At 43.2% G+C, this 12,270-nt stretch overlaps 1 long non-coding RNA gene across 6 annotated transcripts in view; it reads left to right on the top strand.

Annotated features, from left to right (window-relative positions):
- LOC104851054 overlaps positions 1 to 12,270 on the top strand; it is a 236,978-nt gene that overhangs the window by 181,805 nt on the left and 42,903 nt on the right. For 5 of the 6 annotated variants that reach the window (XR_004515488.1, XR_004515489.1, XR_004515490.1 and 2 more), the window contains exons 4-5: positions 3,291 to 3,521; positions 10,254 to 10,332. This is a non-coding gene — a long non-coding RNA (uncharacterized LOC104851054). The remainder of the gene's footprint in view (positions 1 to 3,290; positions 3,522 to 10,253; positions 10,333 to 12,270) is intronic. The other variant, XR_004515491.1, reaches the window with a different exon arrangement.

Raw genomic sequence — 12,270 nt, 5'->3', positions numbered from 1 at the left:
AGAGAGAGAGAGAGAGAGAGAGAGAGAGCGCTGAGGATAGATTTATTAGGGGGTTTCCCATTCAATTATGGAGACTGAGAAGTCCTCTGGTAGACCAACAGCAGGATGGAGAATCAGGGGATCTGACTGTGTGGTTCAGTCCATACCCAGGAAGTGGATGGTATAACTCCAAGCTCTAGGCAAAGGCCTGACAGCCCAGGGGTTGGGGCCATAGGGACCTTTGATGGAATTCTGACATCAAAGGTAAAATGAGGTGTCCTCAGAGGGAGGAGTGAGGAGGGGAAATTAATCTTCCTCCATCTTTTTGTTTTCTTTAGGCCTCCAGCTGATTAGTTGGTACTTGTCCACATTAAAAACAGATTTTTCACCACTTATTCCAACTCAGAGGCCAATCTGTGGAAACACCCACAAAAACACACCTGGGACACCCATCATTGCAATTGAAAACTAAACCACCTTAATCTAGTCCAAGATACCCAATTCAACCATCATAGGAGGTGAGATGAGACCTACAGGCATACTGAACGCTAACCACACAGAGTATTACTTTCTTCTATGCTTAGTCTGAAGTGGACTGGGGCAGTAGGAAGCAAATGGGACTAGGCTCAGAGAAACCTGTCCAAGTTGTGGTGCTTCAGTGGACTGGCCTTGAGAGTGTTAGCTGAACTCTTGACTTCTGTGGCCACATCATAAAAGAGAGCAAAGAAGACAGGCTGCTGCGAAGCATAAATGAAGTAAGGGCTGTGATAAAGTCATCACTAGCTCTGTGCCCAGCCCACCCACTCATTATAAATCCATCTTCCTTCTGCCCATAGATACATACGAACATGCGCACACACACGCAATGATTTTTTTTAAACTGGTAAGATGATTGAGAATTACTTAAAAATAATTAAAAGTTTAGACTATTTTAGAAAGAAGCCCAACAACTTCATCTTACACGTAGAGAAACTGGTTGAATTTGGTAACTTGTCTAGGATCAAATTACAACTCGGAGGATGGCCAGCGTCAGGTTCTGCCAGTTGATTGCTCTGTACCATTAGCAAGATGTACTATTATATAATCTAATACTCCTTTCCATATATCAATGACCACACATATGACTCATTCTTTGTCCTTTAGCTTTCTTCCCTCCCACAGGCAGGAGGAGGCAAAGCCAGGGATTAGGCACAGAAGAGAAATAAAAAAGTGATTGTTCTTAAGCAAATTTGGCATGAACTTTATTGATATTAGAAAGAAGACTGAATTCTTAGTGATGCAATCTCCTGTAGCATATGGGATAATAGTGTCTAAAGGCAGAACCCTGGTGACCCTGACAGTACAAATGCTTCATTTTTCTTGACTATAGTTGGATTTCTTTTTTTGGGTATTGGGGATCAAACTCCAGACCTTGCACTGCCAGGCCAGCACTGCCACTGAGCTGCATTCTTGGCCCTATAGCTGATTTTCTTTATGCATACCAAAAGAAAGAAAGAAAGAAAGAAAATGCAAAGAAAAAGCACCCAATTCTGTAAGATCTAAACTGACAGGCTTGTGCACTCATGACAGATGGGGTGTGGGTAATCACGTGTGTGATTTCTTTTCTTCCTATTTCACATTGTCAATATACCATTTGGGTCTTATTTACACTTTAAATTTTTCACAACAGAAAAACTATTTGATATTTACACATGTCTTATTTATTTCATTTAAGAGTATGGCCTCAATATGCATCCATTTTGCTATGAATGACTCTAGTTTCTCATTTTTTATGTCTCAGTAGTACTCCATTTTATAGAAAAGCCACATCATCTTTATCCAGTCTCCAACTGATGGGCAATTGGGCTGTTTCTAAGTTTTAGCTATTACACACTGTGCCACTGTAAATATGGGTGAGCATATTTCACTGTGGTATGATTCCTTTAATTCTTTTGGAAAGATACCCAGTAGAGGACATATGCTCACGAGGTCCTCTGTTATCTTGGATCAGAGAGTTTTAGAAAGCAGACCCAACACAAAGGTTTGTGTGCAGCTAAGTTCTTTTGGTAAGTGATTGCAGGGAACAGAAATGGGGGACTGATAGAAGGGAAACAGAGAAGGTGGGAGAGCCAGTCCAAGGATGTGTCATCAAATTGCTCACTGCTAGGTTTCACTCTGCCCGGAGCCTCTGTAGCATTCTCCAGCATATGTCTTAGAATGGTCTACTTACAGGATGGGAGAAGGGAGCATTATATGTGGGCACCACTAACCTTTCCCTTTCTGGGTTTGCTTATGCTGCAGAGTGGATGTTGAATGTCCCCCAAAGAAACGTGTGTTAAAGGCATGATCCAGAGAAGTATTGGAAGGTGTGGACACTTCAGGGAGTTATTCTAATGGAAGGTTATTAGGTCCTTGGGGGCACACACTTGTGGAGAACTGTGGGACCCTGGTCTTGTTCTCTTCCTCCCTTTTCCTTCCTGACTGTGGATATGAGGAGTTTGCTCTACCATGTGTTTCCCAGTTGCCATTTGATACCCTCTCAGAGGCCCAGATCAGTGGATTCACCCAGTCTTGGGCTGAAACCTCCACAACCATGAATCCAAATAGTTTTTTTTTTCTGTATACATTATTTATGAGGTGTGTCTGGAAAATATGGTTAATATTTTTAAAAATTATTACAGTAAAAGACACATTGTCATTTATCCCCCCTCAAAATACCCCTATTCATATAAAAATCAATGTCTGGTGACTTATTAAGGTTTTATTTATTTATTTTTTTTCCTCGTGAGCTTATTGGTACATTTTAGGTAGACAGTACAGTTACATTCATCATTGGGATCTTGTACCTTTACACGGCAGGTCTTGGTTCTCATTTTTCCCCTTGTCCTGCCCTCCTTTCACCCCTCCTCCCTTCCCTATTTACAAATAATTTATTTCCATTTTTTCATTTTCTCATTTTTTTTCCTTTTCCCTTATTACCTTTCCCCTACCCTTCCCATTTCCCCTACAAGGTTTTATGTTTTTTAATTCCTGGTCCTCCATAATTTTTTTCTTTTTACATAAATAATATTTGAATGCATTTTTGATTTTCACGTTTTACAGTACATCTCGCCTTACCATTAAATTTGTTACATAACCTTTTGTGCTCACGTGACCGTGAGCCATTGTCTTAGCTGATGGACTCCAGTCAGAACTTGGGATTTCAATGCCAAATGCTGCCTTCTGTTCTGGCAGAGTCATTGACTAGTTCTTCAGGCCTGTGGTGGTGGGAGTTCAGGAGCTGCCTCAAACGTTCAGACAGTCTTTCCTCCCTTTTTGCCCTTCTCACTCAGGTCATGCTGAAGAGCGATAGTCCTGTGCACACCGAGGAGCTCAGAGTTTTCCATTTTCTGGGGAGCAACATAGAACATGCAAGGCTTCCTAGCATTGCCAAGACTTGCTTCCATGGTCCAGCTTATTATTCTCTTCCCAGGAAGTCAGTAGATGGGAAGGAAAGAAGCTGAAAGAGAAAGCAACACTCCTTCTACTGTGCTGTGGAATGTCAAGTTGAGGATGAGCAGGAGGTATGCCGCATGGGCGAGTGGGAGGCAGTCCAGGCAGAGAGGATGGATAGAGAAGGGACAAACAGGGAGGATGGGAGCCACAGCAGCTCCAGTGCTGCACAGCACCAGTGCGGGGCTGCCTTTTTGGGAACTGTCTTGGCATCAGAGTTGCTCTTTGCCTCAGTTTCTTCACCTATAAAATGAGGATAATAATAGTGTATACTTCACAAGGTCATTGTAAGGATTGAATCAGTTAACATTTGTAAACTGCTTAAAACTGTCTCGTGAGTGGTGGGGGCCGTGTCAGTGTATGTGTTATGCACAAGCTGTGCTCTTTAATGGGTAGAGCAATTTCCTTACATATAATTTATGTGTTTTTTATTTTCCTTAGAATTTTTTTTTTCAGTTTGCAGAGAGAAAGGAATCTCACAACTTTGTACATTTAAATAGCATAATGGTTTGATTTCAGAAACAATCTCTATTATCCTGTCCTGGCCAAAAGCTCTTTGGCAGTTATTTTCTGTTGGGTTTATTTGACGTGATAAAAGGTTGGCTGGCCTCTGAGCACAGTTTCTCTTAGCCATTTTCCCCTCAGACCGGAAGATCAATGATGGCTGGCCATCACAGGGCCCTTGGTTGGTTCCATGTAACTTGCTGAAACGCTCTGTTTACTATGGAGGGAAACTACGCTTTAGGACCAAAGCTCTCACAATGTCCAGCTTCCTACCTCTGTGGACTCTGGGGGTTCTGGATAGGTGAGGATAGGGGAGAAGTGAAATCTGCCAGCATGAGTGTGGTTGGAAACCAGCTCTGAGGGTTGAAAACTTTGGTTTATAGTGTTTTGTGGTTACTGTAGTATATATTATCCTTCCCCCTCCAAGAGATTGGAAGAGAGGGCCACAGTCAGCTCTCACAAGCTACTCCCAGCTACTCCCATAGCCACTGGGGCCAAGCAAGTGAGGCTGGGAATGTGGAGGAAAAGCAGGAGAGAATTATCATATGCTGAGCGTCTCCTGAGTATGTTCTGAGCTGGGTGCTCTGCAGACATGATCTCATTTGATCTTTCTAATGACATTGTGAGTCAGCTAACTTCAAACTCAATTTCATATGAGGAGGCAGAGCCTCAGAAGAGTTAAGTAAACACTCACAAGGTGACACAGTAGCGGTGAAAGGACAGTGACTCTTGGAATTGAAAGCAGCAGAGAATAATGCTAATAAAAAGTTATAGGTAATGTTGTGGGGTGAATCTATTTTAACTTTACCCTGTCACTCTGACATGAAAAATCATTGATTTAAGAACTGGGAGGAGCTTTTTAATCTAGCTCAGCTTCTCACCAAGTAGATGAGGGATGCGAGCTAGAACAGTTTAATTTTAGCATAAAATGATTTTAATGTGAGAAAACATGCATGCTGCTCATACTGAAGAAGGTGTGCTGTTCTTGACGGGTAAAGAGCTGGAGAAGAGATGGTTTTACTCTTCCAGATCCATGCCCTTTGGGCAAAATTCAAGGGCACCAATGCCCTAGGTCTAGGGAAAACAGTAATTCCTGGATCCAGACTTTTGGACAAGCCCTTAGGAAACTATGCATCTTTTCCACTCTACCTGGTCTTTTCCATGGACTATGGGGACATGAATTAAAGCTCAAGGACAGGGACACTACTTGGGCATGCTGAGGCCTTCAAGTCTCTGGGCAGACTATTCTTTTAGGGCACACACTCCACGGTCTTCATCTAAGGAGGGACACTTTTTGTGTTTGTGTATGATAATACAGATTGAACCCAGGACTGTCACACTGAAGTATACCCCTGTCCCTTTAAAATTTTTAAAATCTGAGACAGGATTTCAGTGTCACTAAGTTGCCAAGGCTGGGTGCAATCTTGTGATCCTCCTGCCTTAACCACTGAGAGTTCTGGGATTATAGGAATGTTCTACCCCAGAGGGCCATGGTTAGGCTTTGTCTATAAGGCAGACACTGAGTGAGGACATTTCAAACCCACTGTCCATCCATATCTGATGATATGATTAATCAGGACCTGGTTATATGGGGTGGTGTTTACTAGGGGCAGGGTGCTATGTCTCAGGCTGCAGACATACTTTCCTGCTCACACCTGGGACCAAGGGCAGTGGGCTCTCTTGCTCTATCTGTGGCTCATGTGCAAGTTCACTAAGGTAAGGGATGCTTCTTCAACATTGGGCCACTGCAGTCTTTTCTCCATTCCAGACAGTTAGGTGGTTGGATGAGTAAATTTCAGAATCACTTGTCAAAACTGGAGCATTATACTGGAGGCATAAAATAGGGCCCAATGGAGTGAATAGAATTTGTTAATTTTCTACCATACTGCCTTCTGGGGGTGTTGTATATCCTATAAAACATGCTGTTGTGTTATATAAGGCTCATGCACTCACTCATTCATTCTGTTTATGCATTATCAACAAGTACTTTTGTGCCAGGAATCTGCTGGACTCTTGAAGACATAGAACCTTTTACTCTCTCTTGCATGCTCCACAGGCCCTGATTTGTAGCTGGTCATCCACAGTTATGGTCTGTCTTGGGATTTAGCTTCTGGGTTCCTTTGGAGTTAATATAGACCTGCTAGGGTTTTCAGATACACAGTTGCAGGCTCTGCAGCTCTGGGGCCTGACCACATGGACTTTGCTCCTCAACCACTGCAGATGTTAGACTGAACTATGAATCTCTCGGATTTCAAAAGATTCCAGCTTAATGACCCAGCTCTGGCTCGTGTCTATAAAAGTCATGGAACCTTAGCTAAGCCAGTCAGCACAGCTGGCTGACAGATCCACAGAGAAATGGGGTGTCAGAGCTGCAGGGAGGACAGAGAACAGCTGCTTCTGCTGTGGGAATCCCAAGGGTCTGAGCCAGTACAGCAGGGAGGGGCCAGTACTCAGGCCTTAGTGATAGATGGATGATCCTCATTGTCCCCAGTGGCAGAACAGAGAGCTAGGACTTTGCTGTGTGGAGTCAGAGGTCATTTTCTTTTCCAATGAAAGGGCAACTTGTTCCAATGAAAAGAAAAGAATTGTCAGCATGTGAAGTTGTCAGCTTCCTGAGGTAGAATTGATCAGTAAGTGGCTGCCTGGGGCATCCTGCAGCTCAGGCTGAACTGAGGGATCTACAGACTTCAGTTCAAACTTTGGCTTGGCCACTTTGATTGTATAACTAACCTTGGATAAGCATATAATCTCTGAATCTTAGTTATCTTTTCTTTATAATGGGGATCAGGAGAATCATCCTAATGGGGCTGTCGTGAAGACTTAAGGGTGTTTTTTTTTTTTTTTTTTTTTGTACTGGGGATTGAAATCAGAACCTAGCACTTGTGAGGCAGGCAGTGGCACCACTGAGCTAAATCCCTGGCCCCTTAAGTGGTATTTTTTTGTCTCACTGAATTTTTTGGTACTTTTTAGGTATACAGTATAATTGCATTCATCATTGGTATCTTGTACCTTTATATGACAGGTCTAGGTCTTGGTTCTCATTTTTTCCCTATACCCTGCCCTCCCTTCACCCCCTCCTCCCTTCCCTATTTACAAAAATTTTGTTTTCGTTTCCTCATTTTTTCTTTTTCCTTATTTCCTTTCCCCTACCCTTCCCACTTCTCCTACACCTTTAGCCCTTTTCTTCCTATTTCACATTGTCAATATACCATTTGGGTCTTATTTACACTTTAAATTTTTCACAACAGAAAAACTATTTGATATTTACACATGTCTTATTTATTTCATTTAAGAGTATGGCCTCAATATGCATCCATTTTGCTATGAATGACTCTAGTTTCTCATTTTTTATGTCTCAGTAGTACTCCATTTTATAGAAAAGCCACATCATCTTTATCCAGTCTCCAACTGATGGGCAATTGGGCTGTTTCTAAGTTTTAGCTATTACACACTGTGCCACTGTAAATATGGGTGAGCATATATCACTGTGGTATGATTCCTTTAATTCTTTTGGAAAGATACCCAGTAGAGGGATATCTGGGTCAAATGGAACCTCCAGTCCAAGCTCTTTGAGGTATCTCCATATTGATTTCCACAGTGGCTGCACCAGTCTGCATTCCTACCAACAATGGAGAAGAGTTCCTTTCTCCCCACAACCCTGCCAACATTTGTTATTGATTGATTTCTTGATAGCAGCCATTCTTTGTGGGGTGAGGTGGAATCTCAGTGTTGTTTTCATCTGCACCTCTTGAATGACCAGTGATGTGGAACATTTTTTCATATATTTACTTGCTGCTTTTACTTCTTTGTCTGGAAAAATGTCTGTTCATTTGGTTCATGGATTCAGTTCATAATCAGTTGGATCCATTGTGTTTAGGCTTTTGGTGAGGCAGAGACATTACGGTAGAAAATGTGACAGAGGAGATATATTACCTCATTGGTGGCAGGAAGGTAAGGTAGGGATGGAGAGAGAGAGAGAGAGAGAGAGAGAGAGAGAGAGAGGGAGAGAGAAAAAAAAAGAGAGAGGGAGGGAGGGAGGGAGGCAAAGGAAGGAGAAGTAGAAGGAGGAGAAGAAAGGAAGGTGAAGAAGAAGAGGAAGAGAAAGGGGAAAAAGGAGAAGAAAAGAGAAGAGAAAAAGAGAAAAGAACAGAAGAGAGTGAACGAGTAAGGTGCCAGAGATAAGATGTAGTCCACTACATCACATCCCCATAACTCATTCCTTTCAGTCATGCCCGACCCCCCAATAGCCCATTCAGCTATGAACTCATCAGTAGGTTAACCCCATGTAACAAGGTGTAACCCAAGAATGAGGTCGGCACCTTTGTGATCTGATCACTTCCCCAAAGCCCCACCTCTTAATGTTGTTGCATTGGGAAAGAAGCCTTTGAGGCGTTGAACTTTTGAGGGGACATTTACAACCCAAACCATATGGCTCGCATAAGCCAGTCCTCCTGACATTCACGCCCTTGGATGCTGCCTAGCGCAAACCAACAGAAGGCAGGGGGAGAGATTTCGTGTGATTTCCAAGGCTAGGTTACCAAGAACTGAAGCTCTGCATCTTCTCCTGGGCTTTTTGGAAAGCTTGCTTTTGAGATGTCCCTTCTCATAACCGAGCTACCATGATCACATGAAGAGGTCGATAACCCCAGTTAAACTTTGAGGCAATATCCAGTCTCAACAGCCAGCCGTGTGAGCATGCCATCTTCGATGTCCAGTCCAGCTGAGCCTGAGATGCTTCCAGCCCCTAAGACTGACTGTCATCCACTAGAGACCACAAGTGAGAGCTGTGCTTGCCCACCCCTTTATCAGTCAGTCACTGGTCCCACAAGGATGGTGATGTAATCTCCCCATGTCTCTGAGTAAAGCAGCTCCTGTCAGCCATAGATAACTCTTTCCAGATTTAGGATTTTCAGTCTTGAACCTGAAGAGTCCTGGGAAAACTGGAGTGAGCTGTCTACACTATCTGATATTGAAGGGGGCCTAAATGGGGCACCAACACTATTTACTATATTGAATGGGGGTCTTGATGTGTGAAAACTCCCCCAGTAATGGAGATGCAGTGATTACTGGTGAACAGACATGGTCCTTGTCCTTAGGGATCTACAGCCTACCTGACAAGACCTACAAACATGGCCATAACCGAACTGAATGGAAGGAAGCTCTGGGGGCCCCGGAGATTCAGGAAAGGGGCATTTACCCATTATGCTGGGTAGAGTTTGGGGGCCACAGAACTTTTCCAGAGGAAGATACCCAATAAGGATCCAAAAACTCCAAGGGACTTAGCCAGCTGGAGAAATTGAAAGAGGAAAGGAAGAGTTATATTCTAATCTGGATACAGAAGTAAAAGACAGAAACTCCAAATAAGAAAAAATAGGGAATGTCCAAGCATGGACTCGGAGGTGCTTTATATATTTGCTACCTAACATTGAGAAAAAAATTATCCAACACTGACTCAAAACAACAAATATTTATTATCTTTCGATTTCTGAGGGTGGTCAGGATTTAGGAGCAGCTTAGCTGGTGGCCTGGCTCATGGTCTCCCTAAAGATTTGGGTAAGACATAGACTTTGTGGCATCTGAAGGCTTGGTTAGAGCTGGAGGTTCTATTTTGGAGATGGCTCAGTCACATGGCTATGGATAAGGCACTGGCTTGTAGCAGTGAGGTTTTGGCTTTTTACCAAATGGGTCCTTCTATACGACTGCTTGCGTGTTCTTTGATATGGCAGCTGACTTACCCCAGAGCTAGTTATCTGAGAGAGAGAGAGAGAGAGAGAGAGAGAGAGGGAGGGAGGGAGGAGGAGGGGAGAGGGAGAGGGAGAGGGAGATCAGAACAGAAGCAGTAAAGCCTTTGGGAACCGCTCTCAAAAGTTTCACTCTGTAATTTCCAGCCTTTTTTGTTCATATGAAACATGTTACTAAATGTAGCCCATACATAGGGAAGGGGAATCAGGTTCCACCAGTTGAAGGGAAGACTGTCAAATAATTTGTGGGCATATTTTAAGGGAGAGGGAGAGGGAGAGGGAGATCAGAACAGAAGCAGTAAAGCCTTTGGGAACCGCTCTCAAAAGTTTCACTCTGTAATTTCCAGCCTTTTTTGTTCATTAGAAACATGTTACTAAATGTAGCCCATACATAGGGAAGGGGAATCAGGTTCCACCAGTTGAAGGGAAGACTGTCAAATAATTTGTGGGCATATTTTAAGTTCATCATATCTTAGATTTGACTGGACCCAGAGACAAAATGAGGTGTCATTTTCTCTCTCCCTTCCTCTCTCTGTTCTGATTCATTTTCTGTTTTAGCTTCCAGAGCCAACAGATCTCTTTACATTGGCACAAAGAAGAGAGAGTGACTTCTGGACTCCTGGCTCCCTGAGCAAAGGTTAAGACCCAATCTTCTTTATTCAGTGAAATCACAAGGAAAGGCCCTGATTGGCCTCATTTGGATCACATGGTCATGCCTATATCAATGTTTATTTTTTATTTTATTTTTTCCGCCAAGGGAAAGTAGTTCTCTGATTGGCTGAATCTGGCTCACATGGCCACTCTTACATCAGGAAAGAATAAACATTGCTCATTGGTTCCTCTGGAGTAACATGATAATGCTGAGGGAAAAGGATCCCACCCCACCACAGACTATGATTTCTCTTATATGTGATGGAGGCGAGGGACAATTCCTGTATAGGTGACAGGTAAAGAGTGTAATGCTTCCAGGATAGCCAGCTTGGGAGAATTTGAACGTGTTTTGTCTGAAGGAGCTGGAGGCAGCAGTCAGAGACAGGCTAAAGAGGAGCCTTGTGATTATGGAAACCTCCCACCCCCCAACCAAGTGTATTAGTCAGCTTTCTTGTTGCTGGGACAAAATATCTGACATCTGTACATATTAAAGGAGGGGAGGTTCCTTGGGCTCACAGTTTCAGAGGTTTCAGTCCATGGACAGCTGACTCAACAGCACAAATATTGTAGTGAAAGGACGTGGTGGAGAAAAGCTGCTCAACGCCTGGTGGGTGTCTGTGATCAGGGAAAGAGCCCAGAGAGGAAGGAGTCAGGGACCAGACATAGCTCTCAAGGTCAGGTCCCCATGACCCATCCAGACACGATTTAATAATCTCCTAGCCATCTCTCAAGTCAACCAAGTTGACAAGCAAGAATAATTGTCACACCTAGGGACCAGTATCTGTCTTGAAACAAGTGATGTTAGAACAAGGCCTTGGTGTGATCATCTCTATTTGTATCTAATTTAGGCAATAATTTAGAGGTTGGATTGGAGGAGGCTGATTGGAAACAATGCTGGCTCAGAAACTGTTTCAATGATACAGCTGAAAAAAACTTTTAGTAAGAATTTTAGATGCCATTGTAGTAGAATTTTAGTTATTTTTGTTGGGTTTCTGGAAGAAGATTCTGGGTGGGAGAAATTTTTAGGCCTCTTTGTCAAGTTTTTCTCAGAAATACATGCTCTTGTTTGGCCCATTCCGGGTTCCTCATTGAGTCAGTCAGTGTTTATGAGGCCTAGATATGGCAATAGTTAAGCCAAAAAACTGAATTTCTAATGATAAAATAGCAAATATTGTGGCAGGTAAATAGGGAAAACATTTTTTGGGTAAAAAAGATAATTACCTCCTGTTCCATGATAATTAAATGTGAAGAATCTCCGCTTTTTGCATCTTTTCAAATTTTATCCTCAGAGTGCTTGCTGTTATGCCATCGTACATGAGCACTGAGGGCCTGGCTGTTTGAATGCACAGGGTTTGACACCTGTCACACCAGGGGCAGCAGCAGCAGCAGGGATAGCAATTTAAAATTGTAGGCATTGTTCCAGGTGCTCTGCACATATTACCTCATTGAGTCTCACAACAGCTCCAAAAGATGAGTACAGTTATTATTCCTGTTTGTGCAGCTTAGAAAGCTTAGGCTTAAAGAAGTCAAGCATCCTGGCTCTCAAGTGCAAGGACCGGAGTTGGATCCCCAGTATCAAAAACAAACAAACACACAAACAAACAAAAAAAGAAGTCAAGCAAACTATTCCAAGTCACATACTAGGAAGTGATGGTTTTGAACCCGGGCAGTGTGACTCCTGCCGTGTGGCTGTACCTGCTCTGCCGTGCTTTCTCAGTAAGCACCAGAAGGTAAGGGCAAAAGCACCAGCCTTGGGCACACACTTGCCAGTGTGGGAGGGATGGGGCATTTCCATGTGCTCCATGGAGCTAGCAGATGGCTACTGTTGTGAGCGTTTTCCTCAGGGACATCATATTCTCTATGAATCCCCAGACAGGGCCAGGATTTCAGTATCTCATTCCACCGGGCACATCTTATAAGAAGC

The sequence above is a fragment of the Fukomys damarensis genome, unplaced genomic scaffold, assembly GCF_012274545.1.
Source record: "Fukomys damarensis isolate Sample0158 unplaced genomic scaffold, DMR_v1.0_HiC HiC_scaffold_37, whole genome shotgun sequence".
Lineage (NCBI taxonomy): Eukaryota > Metazoa > Chordata > Mammalia > Rodentia > Bathyergidae > Fukomys > Fukomys damarensis.
Note: the sequence above shows the minus strand (reverse complement) of the source record. Positions and strands in the feature narration are given on the sequence as shown.